This window comes from Tachypleus tridentatus, chromosome 11 (assembly GCF_004210375.1).
Source record: "Tachypleus tridentatus isolate NWPU-2018 chromosome 11, ASM421037v1, whole genome shotgun sequence".
Taxonomy (NCBI): Eukaryota; Metazoa; Arthropoda; class Merostomata; order Xiphosura; family Limulidae; genus Tachypleus; species Tachypleus tridentatus.
In genome coordinates this window covers 30,985,718-31,003,977 of record NC_134835.1, presented here as the reverse complement: position 1 = coordinate 31,003,977, position 18,260 = coordinate 30,985,718, and the positions used below count along the sequence as shown (strand labels likewise).

General features: G+C 34.9%; 1 pseudogene across 1 annotated transcript in view; it reads right to left on the bottom strand.

Moving 5' to 3' along the window:
* LOC143231867 (uncharacterized) overlaps positions 1-18,260 on the bottom strand; it is a 101,002-nt pseudogene that overhangs the window by 23,573 nt on the left and 59,169 nt on the right. Inside the window, exons 4-6 of the transcript XR_013017244.1 lie at positions 13,678-13,883; positions 8,926-10,110; positions 1,327-1,518 (exon numbers count right to left, since the gene is read on the bottom strand). The product of XR_013017244.1 is annotated as an uncharacterized LOC143231867 (transcript). The remainder of the gene's footprint in view (positions 1-1,326; positions 1,519-8,925; positions 10,111-13,677; positions 13,884-18,260) is intronic.

Here is an 18,260-nt window from a genome sequence, read left to right as displayed (position 1 = left end):
TTATATATCTTTTTGATTTATTGTACATCTTTTTGAAGGAAACCTGTAACATATATCATCGAAGTGTGTGTGAAAAAAAAACTTAATCAGAATACGCCCATATGTCCCCTAAGCATAGAAATGGAGGGCACACAAACTACGCCCCAACCGACGTGATTTTTAATACTTAGTTATACAAACATTAATCTATTTTTTTTTGGTTTTCTCCAAGTCATAGATTACACACCTGCTTGCTGCTGTCACGTGATGGCTATACTAAATCAAACACATCATCATTACGTAGTAGCTCACAACTGTCACGTGGTGATAATACCAAACCAATCTTCATAACGTAGTAATCTCGGTACTGTCACGAGAGACAATATCGAACCAAATTCATCTTTACTTCAGCTAACATTTCGGTAAGAATGTTCCAGACCGAAAGGTATTTAAATTATACTTTCACATATGTATAATAAAGTTTGTTTCATGAGCTGAGGGCAGTTCTAAAAAAAAAAAACACGTTTGAAAATTCATATCCCTTGTCACATTAAACTGTAAGTTTTAAAATCTACACATCAAATTGTGATCAACTATTATTAAACTTTTGTTCTGTAGAATATCCTGAAAAAATTCTCTACGGTTTCTTGCACGAGCTGTCCCTAACTTTGACCTGACAGCTATACAAAAACACCCACCGCCAATCATGGGTTACTCTAGTCTACTATAAAGAGGAGCGTGTTTTTGTGTGTTGTTGGTTTATGGAACCTCAAATCTTCAATAGGTCAAGTTAGTTAGGGAGCCGTAACTAGGCTCTATTACATATCTTTACAGGAGAAGTAACGAATTTCTGAAAATACAGACAAATCTTGATATTTAACTGGTGTTATCAGTAGAGAACACATACTCCAATTACTCGTTAATGTGTTTCTATGGAAACCTTTTATTTTGTACTGGTGCTGTTTTAGTCCAAAAAAAACGAATCTTATTTAAAAAATGAAAGAGTCACTAGTCACGTAAATAAGATAATATTACAAAGTATTTGTCGCAGACAAACTGCAGTAGAGCGAAATGCTGTTATTTTTGTTTGTTTGTTTGTTTTTTAGCGTCCAACAATGATTTGTTTTTGAAGCTGCCGATGGACCACTGGTAATTCTACAATCTCATAACGCTAGAATCCAAAGTTAGGTTCTCCGAGTCGGACACAAGTAGATAACCTAATGTAGCTTTGCATTAAATCAAACATATACACATAATAATCACCCTGGTATTCTCCCTCAACACACGATGCGCCTCATCTCAGATTAACTTTATAAAAGCACAGTAATGTTCATTTCCAGTACCAACCTTAGTGGCCAATAGAACTGGTGTCAATCCGTTTTTATTCTGGTCGTTCAAGGCCTCCATGCTATCTTGACCACACAGCCACTTAAGGCAATGAAGGTGGTTTTGACTACAACACACGTGCCACAAGTTGTTACCATTCCGGTCGGACAGGTTCCGAATTAAAGCCACATCCATATCTTTCAAACAGTTTTGCTAAAGGGGAATAAAATATTTTATTAATAAAAAAAAAAATCGGTCTCCTAAAAATAAGGAGACAAAAGTGTTATATAGTTAAAACATACAATACCATTAAGCTTTAAAAACCAAGTAATAAGAAATTACCTGTTTTGACAATTAACATCCCATTTGATTTTTCCTTGTACATACCTTATTACACACAAAAGTGGTGCTTACAATAATTAAGATATAACATTAGAGGATAATAGAGGCTCATCTTTTGAACAGTTACCGCTTTTGGGCACAAAATTCTCGGCGCCCAAATTCGAAAAATTATTTTAAGGAAATTGTATATCAGAAATCAAAACAAAAAAAAAACTAAAGTAAAAATTAATAATAATAATAAAAACAAAAGAAATTTTGTTTTGGTCTTTACCACGTCTTTTAGTTTTCGTCTTACTCCAAAACCTGCACATGGATATAAAACTTAAAAGTTTAGTTTTGTAATTAAAAGTACCTGTTAGTTTCTTTCCCTTCTAATGCCCCCCCCCAATAACCCAATCTAAAATTTTTAGCAAGTTTGTCCTTGTATACCATCGCTCAACTTAATTTCCTGCATTGTCCTCTGAGCATCATACCATTACCATCTTCCTCCTTCCCCAGTTCAAATTATCGAGTAAATACGTCAGTTAAAAATATCACTAGGTGGCGCGTTTACATCGAAACTCTACTTTTCAAAGAATTATTAAGAATTTATATATCGGTATTTTACAGTAAACGAGAAATACATTGTATAACTCTTGTATCATATTCTATTCTAGTATATAAAGTTTTCAAAATTATAAAAGTTATTGCCACGTGAAAAGGAAGAAACGAACAGCAACGTTTGAAAAATGTTTCAAACAACATAAAGAGCAGGTCACAAGTGAAAATACATTAAAAGTCGCTCTAGCGGATTGTATATGTTGTTTTTTTAAAGAAAACGTCATAATTATATGTGGTTGGGTCTTTTGAATTTTCTTTTCACAACCAATCCTCTAAAAATTTATTTTCGATCATTTTAATATTGCTCGCTTTCTTATGGTCACACGTGTACACCACGTGAATAGGGAGTGGCTATACGTAGGATGTTTTATTTAACTAATCACTTTATTTTATAAGTTACACTTCCTGTTGACTTACACATAGCGTCCTATCAACAACAAAAATAATTTATTATTATTTTATCAGTATTACATCTTAATAAAAATATTAAGATGTGTGCAAAACTCTAAATGGCAAAACACAGTTGAAATGACATTCATATCTTTCAATCAATTTTATTACGAGGCAACATATTGTGTAAATAAGCCTGAAATATTATCTTGTTAAAAATTCGAACCTCCCCCCAAAAAAAAATAAACGAAAATTACAATTTCCTTAAACTGGGGATTCAAAAGTGAAGAAATGTTTATTTTAATAATGCAAAACATATTTAATAAAATTGTTAAAATTACGATTTATTACAATTAAGACAGTGATAACACAAAGTGAAATAAAGGTAACCCTATCACTGGGTGCAAATATACTTAACAATATTTGTTTATATCTGGTCAAACCCCTTAGTGGCTCAGAGGTAAGTCTGAAGGTTCATAATGCGAAAAATGAGGTTTAAACCTCATGGGCACATCACTGATAGCCTATTGTGCAACTTTTCTGGGTCAATGCTACGTTCTTAGAAATACTACCTCAGCTGTTAATAAGATTATACATCAATTTGGGGCAAATATAAAAACCTGTCATGCCTCAAAGTATTCCAGAACTGTAACCATAGGATTTAAACCAAATTGCAACCTTAATTCTGGCCCTTTTCGGAAAAATAAAAGTTAGTGCCCACGATAAATACTTTTATTTGTGTATAACATACACGAACGTAACACATACGTATGGTAACATTAAACTAAGATTTCCATTCTGATTATTCATGTTCCTTAGATATTCAAAGAACGCATGCTCAAGTGGAATTATTCCACGCATGATAGTTTTAATTTCAGTTTAAAATGACTGATCCAGAACGGACTTAAAAAGGAATAATTACATTCTCAAAAGGTTTACAGTAGAACCTCAATAAATGGTCATTGCGCCATTAAGATCAGACCTTTTTAAACCTCGTTCTCTGTATGGACACTCGATAATGCGGGCGGTTACCTTTTGTATGCCTGCACGGTATACCGCTAAATTCCAAACACCTCAGAGCGATGACCAATATTCAAACACCTGCGATGCTTATTGGATCGCCTTTGAACCACATACTCAAACCACAGTAAACACTGTAGGATACGTAAGTTGGTAAATTCCACATGGGTTAAGGCGTGCGACTCGTAATCTGAGGGTCGCGGGTTCGCATCTACTTCGCACCAAACATGCTCGCCTTTTCAGCCGTGGGAGCGTTATAATGTGACGGTCAATCCCACTATTCGTTGGTAAAAGAGTAGCCCAACAGTTGGCGGTGGGTGGTGATGACTAGCTGTCTTCCCTCTAGTCTTACACTGCTAAATTAGGGACGTCTAGCGCAGGTAGCCCTCGAGTAGCTTTGCGCGAAATTAAAAAAAAACAATACATTCCACATCGTGTTCTCGAAAAGGGGGTGAAGTCGGCTTATTTATCTATGTGTATGCTTTGCTGCTTTCCACAGTATCATATTACAGTATTCCATAAACAGTCTAATGACCCAAGCGGTGACTTGTTGCTTTATTTTCAGCAAATTTCGACTTCAGTCCTTGACAGAAAACAAATACGAAACGTTTAGCAGTTCAAACTCTAAAAAAAGTACTTTGAAACTTTGTGACTAATAACAAAGAATAATGGGCACACCTAATTAACCCTCGGAGGCTTCTTGTTGACAACCCCCATGTCAGGTCAACACGCAACTCACGAACACCCATGTCCTGCATATAACATAGAAAATAGGGAGTCTTTAAAATTCTGAAAAGTAGAAGTAAATATGCAGTCCAAATTAGCACGACTCATTTTTATTATTAAGTGCGCCTTGCTACGGAAGGCAGTAGGATGAACTGGAAAGAGTGTTTGTTTTTGTTTTTTGAATTTCGCGCAAAGCTACACGAGGGCTATTTGCGCTAACCATCCCTAATTTAGCAGTGTAAGGCTAGAGGGAAGGCAGACAGACCTCACCACCCACCGCCAACTCTTGCTCTACTCTTTTACGAACTAATAGTGGAATTGAGCGACCATTATAACGCCCTCATGGCTGAAAGGACGAACATGTTTGGTGTGATGGGGATTCGAACCCATGACTCTCGGATTACAAGTCGAGTGCCTTAACCGCATCGATATACCGGACCAGGAAAGAGTGTCCTTGATGTCAAGGTTCTGCTGTATTACACTTGACAATTAGAAATAGATTATTGTGTCTGAAACATTAAGTCAATTACAAGTAAGATTAAAATTTAAACGATTTTGTCTTTAGGTACAAAACCAAACAATGGGCTGCATATACTGTGTCCACCGCGGGTTTCGAATTCATATTTCTAACGTTAAAAGTCCGAAGACTTATCGTTTTGTACACTTCAATGTGGGATCTTCATTTTATCTGTAAAATTTAAAAACATAAGAAAAAACTACCGTTTGGTGGCGTAAAGGGAATTCAGGTGTCTAGTCTGTCAGATCAAAATTGTACACGGATATGCGTAAAAAATTATGAAAAAAAACTTACGATTTAGCAATACTTTTGAACAATAAATATGAAAGTTGCCTATTTCGCGCACAGAAAAGGAAGCTTTCCTAATTATTATTTATGAATTGTTAATACATTAATTTTATGAACACATTTTACTTACTATTATTCTGTTATAAAAAAGAAACTGGGGCGTTTAACTTTTTTGAATGACATGGGTGTTCAGTGAGATATGCGTCGAATAAATCACAACGAACTGCTAGACCTTTCAGGTTGAAACAGGGAAATACTAGCCCAAATCTTCCAAAAATTGACAATTAGCAGGGCTGGTGCCAGGTTTTATGTAGTGCCTAGTGTACAACGGAACCACTATAATCTTATTTTAGTTTTATAGGAAGCATAGGAAAAACAAAATATCCTGAAAACATCGCTTACAGAACTGAACAAACAATAACACAATAACAATTCTATAACAATAAAAATGAGAAAGTTAAAAAAATATTCTTTCTGTAATATTTTTCTAACACTAATATCTGAAAAACTTGAAATCACCTAGATATAGACCTGACACATATAATAAGAAGTACTATATTAAAACTATATACCATTCATTATTTTCAATAGCTGGTGTTTTCGTAGTACCTTTATTTTTATTTTATTTTGGCGTCCCTTTACCTCTTTGTACACCCACCTTCACCAATCTGGCCGCTCATTTGGTATTCTGGTACTCGTGGGGATGGTAGTACCGCAGAAAAAAATGGACAAACCACCACGCTTGCCAAGACCACGTCGGAAACATGCTTGTTTTTGCACCAATATGAAGTTGAAAAGGACTAGAGTAACCTTGTTTCCCACACTAAAAACGAAGTTCAAAAGGACTAGAGTAACCTTGTTTCCTACACTAAAAACGAAGTTCAAAAGGACTAGAATAACCTTGTTACGCTTGTGGTGTCTAACAACGTTTTTGTAAGGGTTAGAGATGCTGAAACAAAGGACTGGTGTTTATACAGTTAATAATAATACAATACCAAAAAGGGAAACTATACATTCTGGAAAATTTTTTTTTTTTTCTAAACTGAAAGAGTTTAAAGAAACCTGCTCAGTGACGTCACGTTGAAGAACAGAAATAATACCAACAATAATCATCTGCAGCGAGACTTTGTTTCGTTTGAAGAACAGAAATAATGCCAACAATAATCATCTCATCGTTTGCAGAAATAAGCCAACAATAATCATTCTACAGCGAGATTTTGTTTCGTTTGAAGAACAGAAATTGTTCTCGTTTCGTTTGAAGAACAGAAATAATGCCAACAATAATCATCACAGCGAGACTTTGTTTCGTTTGAAGAACAGAAATAATGCCAACAATAATCATCTGCAGCGAGACTTTGTTTCGTTTGAAGAACAGAAATAATGCCAACAATAATCATCTGCAGCGAGACTTTGTTTCGTTTGAAGAACAGAAATAATGCCAACAATAATCATTCTACAGCGAGATTTTGTTTCGTTTGAAGAACAGAAATAATGCCAACAATAATCATTCTACAGCGAGATTTTGTTTCGTTTGAAGAACAGAAATAATGCCAACAATAATCATTCTACAGCGAGATTTTGTTTTGTTTGAAGAACAGAAATAATGCCAACAATAATCATTCTACAGAGAGATTTTGTTTTGTTTGAAGAACAGAAATAATGCCAACAATAATCATTCTACAGCGAGATTTTGTTTTGTTTGAAGAACAGAAATAATACCAACAATAATCATTCTACAGCGAGATTTTGTTTTGTTTGAAGAACAGAAATAATGCCAACAATAATCATCTGCAGCGAGACTTGGTTTCGTTTGAAGAACAGAAATAATGCCAACAATAATCATTCTACAGCGAGATTTTGTTTTGTTTGAAGAACAGAAATAATGCCAACAATAATCATTCTACAGCGAGATTTTGTTTTGTTTGAAGAACAGAAATAATGCCAACAATAATCATTCTACAGCGAGATTTTGTTTTGTTTGAAGAACAGAAATAATGCCAACAATAATCATTCTACAGCGAGATTTTGTTTTGTTTGAAGAACAGAAATAATGCCAACAATAATCATTCTACAGCGAGATTTTGTTTTGTTTGAAGAACAGAAATAATACCAACAATAATCATTCTACAGCGAGATTTTGTTTTGTTTGAAGAACAGAAATAATGCCAACAATAATCATTCTACAGCGAGATTTTGTTTTGTTTGAAGAACAGAAATAATACCAACAATAATCATTCTACAGCGAGATTTTGTTTTGTTTGAAGAACAGAAATAATACCAACAATAATCATTCTACAGCGAGATTTTGTTTTGTTTGAAGAACAGAAATAATGCCAACAATAATCATTCTACAGCGAGATTTTGTTTTGTTTGAAGAACAGAAATAATGCCAACAATAATCATTCTACAGCGAGATTTTGTTTCGTTTGAAGAACAGAAATAATGCCAACAATAATCATTCAACAGCGAGATTTTGTTTTGTTTGAAGAACAGAAATAATACCAACAATAATCATTCTACAGCGAGATTTTGTTTCGTTTGAAGAACAGAAATAATGCCAACAATAATCATTCTACAGCGAGATTTTGTTTCGTTTGAAGAACAGAAATAATGCCAACAATAATCATTCTACAGCGAGATTTTGTTTTGTTTGAAGAACAGAAATAATGCCAACAATAATCATTCTACAGAGAGATTTTGTTTTGTTTGAAGAACAGAAATAATACTAACAATAATCATTCTACAGCGAGATTTTGTTTTGTTTGAAGAACAGAAATAATACCAACAATAATCATTCTACAGCGAGATTTTGTTTTGTTTGAAGAACAGAAATAATGCCAACAATAATCATCTGCAGCGAGATTTTTTTATTTGAAGAACAGAAATAATACCAACAATAATCATCTGCAGCGAGATTTTTTGTTTTGCGTTCTGGCAATTTTTATCTAAAAAAACAAACCATTTACGATATTTTTTTTACTCAAATATTTATCATTACATACATACACCACACACAACGAATTACACAAGTATTTCCCTCGGGCTCACAATTCTGACTGGTAATTTGTTCCAGAAAACGGATTTAAGTCTTTCATTCCCAGGACACGCAAGTTAAATTTCCACTTATTGAAATTCCTTGCAAATATTAACCGAAATAATAGTAAAGCGTCTATTTACTTCAGACAACAACAATAAATGAATAGATTTTTTTCGCGTTCGTTAAAAGTCGGGAAACTACAGAAGTTGTGAGTGAATAAATGTACTGTCTACACCAATACAAAGTTTGGTGAACTGTTTTATAAGTTTCATACAATTGCCTCCATAAGCATAAGTAACAGGCTCAAAATAACCATGAAGACACATCTGTGTGTTTCAATATCTTTTTCTTTTTTCTTCTCTTACAATTATCGGGTGGGATGTCATTAATCATGCAAAAACTTGTGGAAGGATACTGTGGTGTTGCGATGTTCTGAACTACTTTACAGGCGGAACATAAAAATATCACAGTGGTACGTGACTTTCTATAGTATTATTAACTTTATTTTCTAGGTTCAATATATAAAATGTGTATGTATATTCATACGTACATACACTTATACACGTTAAACTAGCGCCAATTAAAGTATATATAAAAATAAATATAGTTTCAATGATAACGCAACATTTTCAAAACCCTAAATTATTTTAGAGCTATATATGTTACATAGATACAATATTAATATTATATTAATCCTCACCAGCATTTCTAAATCTCCTTTTGCTGCTGCAGAAAAAATTGATCGAATCCATTCTGGTGCACGACGCCATCGTCTTGAAGCGCCCCCTAGCTTAGAATGTGATGGAACTAGGTCACGAGACTTACGAGATACTAGACTGGGTTTTAGATTTTCAACACTTTTTGTACTGACAGGGTCAAGTGAAGAATAACACGTGTGCGATTTATTATGAGCGCTGACACCGCGAAGAGACAACACAGAACTTCCGTCACTTTGAAAGTTTCCGTTATCTGTCCTAACTTCACTATCTGACAAGCACAAACGGGCATAGTCTCGCTCTTGTCGCTTTCCGTGATGACGTCTGACTTTTATATTCTGTTTTCTGTCAAAAAACATTCCTTCTTCGCCAACTACTGTAGAGGACACAGCTTTCCGTAGTTGTTTCAAAGTTCTTTTCAGAGAGCTACCAGCCACGTGACTCGAATCTATCACACCGCGATGTTTCGTGTGCTTCGAAAGTCGTGAAGAAACACTGTTCGCGTCATCGGACGCACTAGATGAGTTTGTAGTTGGCTTGCGAGGTTTAGATTTTCCCTGAGACAAGAGTAAAGTGTGCGTCTCTACTACTTGCAAATCACAACTACCTTTAGATTCTTGGTTTCTTCTTTGACAAGAGTCTAATAAGAACTGATCACTATCCACATTGTCAGAAACTGGTTCATCAGTGACATCTGTTAGTTGATTTTGGAGGTTTGTGGGTTGATCTTCTGTGCCTCTTTCTTGGATTTCCCAACCAGTAAGAGATCCCTTTCCAGAAGTATCAATATGGGTTTTTTTCCTTCGGGTTCTTCCTCCACTGGTTGCTGAATGAGAGATGTTGCTGGAAGATGGTTCATCTCCCCGATCAGTGGCTCCCAGAGCTAGCTCACTTAAAGTGTCTATAATGGACACGGTCTTAAGGTTGGTTGATTTTCGCATACAGTGGTATTTAGTGGACTCAATCGGGATGTCATAGAAGTTCAATAAACACAACTCATTGTCGTCCAGAACAAATTCTTCTAATATTTCTTGCTCTTTCTGATCATATCCCTTCCTACCACCAGGAGCTCGCATAGCAACAGTTGAAGATGAAACAGCACTAACAGGTACATTCAAGGATTCTTTAACCACACGATTGGTGCTTGGCTCTAACTTTCCTTTTCTTTCCTGTTTTATTAAAAATTAATAATTTCATTATATAATATCTTAATAAAATGTTTATAACGATATCAAATATTAATGCTATTCAATATTTTGTCACAAAATAGAGGCACGCGCAAATAGATGTTATAATTGATAAAATATAAAATAGCACTTCTGGTGAGTTAAACAAATATTTCTGTAAGTACATCATACATTATTTAACTAATTATTTGCGCAAAATTATTTCATTCTGAATTTTATTTTTGCGATTATTAGAATTATAACTAATGATTTGCTGTAAGTACTTCAAATGCAAACATCAGATACGACACCGCATCTTCGTTATAACTTCTCTTCGTGATATGATAGGCCAATTACTGTTGTTTTCGTACTCTTCAAAACTACTAAGCGCTAGCGGCTCCTTTATAAAAGTTCTCTGACAAAATTCCAACGAAATGATCGCCATTCCTGTTAAACAACTTGAAAAGCCACTGGGAACCAGTAATCCGCATTAAAATTCCATAGTAGCTTGCATAAGGACTCACCTCTTGAAGCAGAATAATATGGCTTATACATACAGTGGTCAATTTTTTATTTGTGTAATCACCGTTTCACTCCATGACTCACCTTGCAGGAGGCCTTGAATCGACAGAGTGAGTGGGAGTCACCGAAAGTAAAGCAACGGTAAGAAGCATTAGTTTGATTTATGGGGCGGGGGGTGAGAAAATAAACCGTCCAAAAAATCGCAAGTATTTCCGTTTTCTGCGGAACTTGCTTGAGAAACAAAATATTATACACCTGCATATATATGTATACACATTTCAGAACATTTGGAAGAGGGACTGAAACTCAGAAATGTACTAGCAAGCCTTGTGAATATAAAATCGTAAATTAGACTGGTGAAGTACAAGGTTTTCGTCTCCTTTAGCCTCTGGTAAACATGAACCTAAAAGGATATGCTCATCGTGAGCCATATGGTAATTTTCTATTTGGCCGTATTACGAGAAATTCTTTTTAAAAATTGTAAGATGTGCATTTTATTTATGTCTACAAATATCAAGGTTATATGTGAATACACAGGGTGGCCCGTAAGTCCCTACCCATGCATATGTTATTATGCTTTATTCAATTACGCATGTATTATATTTTTTCTTTTTTCAGAGAAATATGGCCGATTTAAGCCCATTTACACTTAAAAATGCCTCACAGAACATGGCGTCGCATAATATTATGCAGCGAGAATGAGAGACACCCCACAGATACACTGGATACATAAGATATATGGATGGGTAGGGACTTACGGGCCACCGTGTATATAAACAGTGGAAAGAAGAAATACCCATTACAAATTAAATTTATTCGACAGAATTAGCACCAACATGTTCACCTTTGCCTAACTAATAATTATTCACTAACTGTTTTTAATACATAATAATTAATGCTTAATTAGAATTTTGTGGTATAAAGGTTAATTACAACATATGGCTAGGTGGGTTAAGGCGTTTGGGAGTGGCAGGGTCGAATCCCCGTTGCACCAAACATGCTCGCCCTTTCAGCCGTGGGGGTGTTATAATGTTAGAGTCAATCCCACTATTTGTTGGTAAAAGAGTAGCCTAACAGTTGGCAGTGGGTGGTGATGACTAGCTGCCTTCCCTCTAGCCTTACACTACTAAATTAGGGACGGCTAGCGCAGATAGCCCTCGTGTAGCGCTGCACGAAGTTAAAAAATAATAATTATAACATTACAGATTACTAAATCATGACATGACTGATGTCCTTTCAAATTCACAGAAGGGAATTTTCTCCTGTTTAATAAAAATGTATGGAAGTATTAATACTAAACAGAAGTAAATATAAAGTAAACTATAGCCCATGTAATTTAACTTGGTCTTGTGTGTGTGTGTGTGTGTGTGTGTGTGTGTGTGTGTGAATAAAAACTGAGGATATAAACACATGATCCGTATATCCATGCTTCTAATTCATACAGTAATGACTTGAATATTTTATTTACCATGATATGACTTTTATATGTGATATAATAAAATGTTACAAACATTTCCTCAAACTATTTTCCATTTTAAAGTGCTAATAAAAAGGACATTATCATCACATCTTTTATTCTCAATCTAATACTGTAAACCATTAGCATCTCCAAAGAATCTTATTATAATGGAGATTGTGGTATATGCGTCCAAAATTCAGATTTTGGGAACTTATCACACTGATTATTATCAACTATAACTGGGTATTGGCCAAGCGTGTAAGGCGTGCGACTCGTAATCCGAGGGTTGCGGGTTCGCATCCCAGTCACGCCAAAACATGCTCGCCCCTTTTAGCCGTGGGGGCATTATAATGTGACGGTCAATCCCACTATTCGTTGGTTAAAGAGTAGTCCAAGAGTTGGCAGTGGGTGGTGATGACTAGCTGCCTTCCCTCTAGTCTTACACTGCAAAATTAGGGACGGCTAAGGTTTATCCTCCTGGTTGGGGGTTGTGCAGTAGGCTAACAACCTGCTCACTTAAAAACCAGCCTGTAACAGAAACCGCAGTGTCTGCGGCCCTCTGTTCCTCAAGAAATTCCGGGGCTTAATAATACAAAATAATATAATAACTGGGTACATTTTTATAACTAGGCAATATTTTTATAGCTGAGCAACAAGTAAGTCTATTGAAATTTCCATACAAATTATATTTCAGGTTTAACCATTAAAAATTATGAAACAGGAGTAATTTTCAAATACAAAACAATCAAAAGACAAACATACAAAAAAATAATGGTTTTCCTTTAGTGAAAATCTCATGAGTGACGCAACAAAAAAGCAAGACACTTTTATTAATAACTGAGCCTACAAAGAAATATTTCAATAAGATTTACTCTGTGACGTAAGCTTATTGTGAAACTAAAATGTTGAAAAAAACCTTTTTCTCACGGATGGTGAACACAGTTGAACGTCAAGTATGAATACATCATTATAGAACTGTCAGACAATTCCAGAAAAGGTCTGCTGCAGAAACTATCAGTTGCACCTGCCTGGAGGGTGGGTATTTCTTCTAGTTTTAAATAATTTAAGCATTGCTTGATATTTTGAAATTAGGTACAACTAAAAATCTCATATCTTTACAAAAAGGGCATCATATTACATGTATTCAAATTGCATACAATGTTTTCCTTCATCTTCCAAGTATTCTTAACTTGACCTGAATTCTAAGGCATCAACCCAAGTTACTTTTTTTCAGTGTAATATAATTTAAAATATCTTTAATTAAAACACCACCATACTCAATTTGTTCAACCTCCTATAACTTCTTTTGAAACTCATAACTGGTTGTCATCTTTCAACTTAATCACCAATTTTGATGAATATTTAAACACTGCTATTCCACAAACAACGTTCTACCTACTTTATCAATTCTGTTACACATTACAATTAACTTTACAATAACAAATTTTTTTCTAACATACAAGTTCAGTTTTAACAATCATTTTATACTTTTGTGTTAATAAAAGCATAACATATTTCAGTGTGTGCCATGTTTTTTTTTGGAAAACATTTTTAACGTAATGTTTAAACAATAGCCTTTGTCAACCAACCTGGTTATTACTGCTGAGGTCCTGTCTCGACAAACAGCTACAACCAATACTCTGACTGCTCATTCCAGCCCTTTGGCTGGTTTTACCCAGATCCTCTGGTTGTTTCCCTTGGGTTCTTTGAACATATCCAGGATGTACCCATGGTCTCCGAGTTCCTTTTATGTTTCCTGTTTTCACAAGAGTGGAAGGTCTCGCTAAAGAATCATCTGCAAAAAAACAGGATACCTAAATAAATGACCATCTAAGTTAAAAACATTGTAAAACAGTACCTGCATCTGAGGAGATACTGACAGCCTTAATAATGTAATTTTCCTGAAAGGGGACCAAATACTACTTAGGGGGTTACCTGTTTTAACCACTCTCAACAATATATAGTAATGTGTTGTCTGTCTGTCAGTCGGTCAGTAGACACTAAAGTGACATCACATACAGGATACTTTACATTACTATTTGTACTGTCAAGACATCAGTAAAATGTGTGCATGTCATGATTCATGAGACAAATTATGCAGTTTGTAGGCTACAAAACAGGATGACATATGAACTTCAAAAGCAGGAAATAAAAATATTTGTTACTGTTAATTTTGGTTTTATTCACTCTTGAAACAGAACATGCTGGGGGACCCTGGAGAAGTACATCTAGTATATGCAGGGAAATCTAATGACATAAAAAAAAAAAAAGAGCTTTCTCTGAAAACATTTATAAACTCCATAAAACATCATTTATGGAAGCACTAACAATTTTGTTTAATTAAGCATAACTTGTGAAGCACGAGCTACTATCTTAACAGAACACTAGCATTGAAACACAACTATTTAAAAACAATAAAGACAACTATTTCAATGAATTGTAGCAATCCTAACAAGAATGAAATTGAAGGTACTAACTAGAAAGGTATTTCTCAACCTTTTATTCCTCAAGATCCATTTAGTTATTTAACACAATAATAAAGGTAGTTGATTATTTGTTTGTTTAGGACAATCACAGTTGTCTCATAGCCCACCATTTGAGAATAAGGAACACAAATATAAATTTTGGTCATGTAAGAGTCATCTTTAGCTAAGAAAGCTTTGTCTACCTAACAGGATGATTAAGTTTTGAAAGGGGTTGTCTTCAGATGGGGTTAATTTAATGAAGTTTAAGAAAAAAAACTTGATAAATAGTTGAATGATAAGGGCTAGCTTTTTCAGTATTTAGTTTAACTTAGTGGATAGGATAGCCTACACAAACCCAAAAGTTCCCTTCTTGTCCATTAAGTGTGTGTTTTCTTATAGCAAAGCCACATCGGGCTGTCTGCTGAGCCCACCGAAGGGAATCGAACCCTTGATTGTAGCGTTGTAAATCCGGAGACATACCGCTATACTATCAGGGGACATCTTGACCATTAATGCATTATGTCATCATTGAATTGCAGCATTTGAAAACATTGGTAGCCTTAAGATGTGCGTTATATTTTCACCCACTGCACTTGGTTAGCAATGTATTGCATATTTGGGATCTATAAAACTTGGCTTTGATTTTTGAAAAATTGTAAACAGAGATACATCAAAAACTAGCAAAATTTTCATAACTTATTCCAGTTGTTCAAAATATTCATAAGAGTTAAACAGCTCTTCATTCAAATTAAATGTCTGCAAGTCATTATTTCTAATTACTTCAAGCACAGAACCATAATAAAAATTAAATAAAGCAGGTAAACAATAAAGAGCCGTTTACACATCTCTAACAAGTCAAGCTTTAATAAACAACAACACTTTTTAATAAGATTAATTTCCAGTTTTCAAAGTGTGTTTACAAAATATCCATTCACCATAGATAAGTTAACTGTAAAAAAATCTTTGAACACTAAAGGCAGTAAGTAAATGTTGGTTAGAGTGCAAGCGTGTGTGTTTGTGTATTTACAGTATTATATGCAGGAACAAACACACACAATATCTCAATAATGCATAACTCATGGAAAGATAGCAGGTAAATCGTTATCTGTGGTATATATCTACATACTAACAAAGGCCACTGAAATAACACAGCAGTGATTTTCCTACAAATAGTGATGAATAAACATAAACGTGCAGTCACACCATTCTTTGGATTACAGCATTATATACAATACTATTGTCTCGTCACACATGGTTTTTCAAACACTGCTCCGTGGAGCCCTTGTTCAATGGCTATGCGAGGAAATTTTAGAATGTAAATATTTTTTCCCCTAAAACTATAAAATTAAATCTGAATACACTGTACATAAAAGTAAAATATATCTTTAATATAATACGTTTATCGCGTATTGGGCCTTTTACTATTTTATTCTGCCTAACGCCAGGCGATTTTATTTAGTTTAGGGGAAGTTCTCGCGGTGAAAGTGTTACATAATCTCAATTAACTTCGACAGTGGCACCACTGGTTGCTAGTATATATGGCACCATCTCAGGATCGCATACGTCATTGGAGATGTAAGATAGCCTATAATTTTCGTACGAAACATTGGTCAATCCTGGGTGGTTATGCCAACTATCTTTTAAAAGCCAGATCTGTATTACAGGCTAAATCTTCAACGAAATGAAACATGACGTCATAACTGAAACTTGTTCAAATTTGAAACATTGTGATGGAGTATCAATTATTTCATTTTCAAAGTATGTTTATATGAGGTATAATTATATTTATGACAATTACAATTGGTAATTGTTAGGTTAGGTTAGATTAGATTCCTTGTAGTTTAATTAGACAAACTTGGTACCAATGATCTTTATGACGTCATACACCCCATGACGTCATCTTTCATTTCGTTCGAGATTTAAACGCACATCAGAGTTGGCTTAATATTTTGTTATTTGGCTTTAAAAAACTGTAAAAATAATAGATTACCCCTTTCCTTTATAAAAATATATTATACTAGAGGCCTAGCCTTTTCTCCACAAATCTTTATTTCTGACTTCGTCATGGAAACATTGCTTTTAGGTCAGCAGGTCATTGTATGATGATAGAACGTGCTTGAACGAGTTTTCATTAAGAAACTATTTTGTGTCCGTTAAAATACTTTTAAAGTGCCAAAGATATAAGAATACGTTTTTTAAACAAATTAATAATTAGTTATCACCGTTATAATGGATAAGTGGTTGAATACCAGTGATAAATCTGATACGAGTAAAAACTTCCCAGGCCTAGACCTAATACGAATTCATCGACGTTATTGTCGTGTGCGAGGACTTCAACACAGGAAACACCGAAACAAGAAAGTATGATGAAAGTTTTATTTAATATGGTTGTACATGGTCAGGTAATGAAGATAGGCCTCCTGGGTTGCGTGTTAAATGTGGAACAGTGAGTAACAGTAGTTTGCATCCAGCAAAGTTAAAACGACATCTAGAAATCAAAACGCTCCCAATTAAAAAATCCAACTTTCGAGTATTTCTTTTTCTTTTTTTTTTGAATTTCGCACAAAGCTACTCGAGGGCTATCTGTGCTAGCCGTCCCTAATTTAGCACTGTAAGACTAGAGGGAAGGCAGCTAGTCATCACCACCCACCGCCAACTCTTGAGCTACCCTTTTACCAACGAATAGTGGGATTGACCGTCACATTATAACGCCCCCACGGCTGAAAGGGCGATCGAGTATTTCAAAAGAAAGTGTATGTAATTAAATGCAAGGAAAGCTACATTTCGTTCGTTTGTCCCTCAGGACAACAAAGGTGCTCTTATTGCTTCATATAATCTTAGTTACCATATTGCAAAAGCAGGTTAAGCTCGTAAAATTGCAGAAGATTCGATAAAACTATGCGCAAAGGATTTGGTAGAGTGCACGACTGATGAGAAATTTCTTAAAAATATTAACTCCGTGTCCCTTTCTGACAACTCGGTTTCTCGAAGAATCAAGGATATGTCAGCAAATTGCTTCACGGAGTTAATAATGAGAGTAAAAGCGAGTCCAACTTTCGCGCTTCAGATGTCGCAGGTTATGCGATGTTGCTTGTGCTTGTTCGCTATATTCACGAAGGAAGTTTTGAAGAAGACATACTAGTTTGTAAATCTTTGCCTACTCAAACAACAGGAAAAGAAATATTTAAACTGGTCGATTTGTTTATGGAAGGACAGGAGATCCAATGGCAGCTTTGCTCAAGTATTTGCACTGAGTGGGCTGCAGCTACGATTTGAAAATTTTCAGACGCAGTGGCACGCAAAAAAAACAAAACAAAAAAAAAACTCGGACATCGAGAGTATCCACTGCTGTCTTCATCGTCACTTGCAATGAAACGAATGTCATAAGATTTAAGAGAAGTAAATTCTTGATGACGAGAAACCCACTTGAAATAAAAATGTATCTCAGAACGACTGGTATGGGTATTAACATTAAAAAAAAATCCGATGGTTTTCTCGAGGAAAAGTGCTTGCTAGGTTTTACAAACTGCGTGAGGAGATAGGTTTCTTTTTCTATAAATGTCACTTTGAACTTGCATACAAATTAAGGGACAAATGCTGGACACAGAAAGTGGCTTACCTTTCGGATGTACTTGTCTATCTAAATGAAGTGAATGCTACAATGCAGGGTACCAGGATAACGTACTTCAAAGTTCAGAGTAAAATGG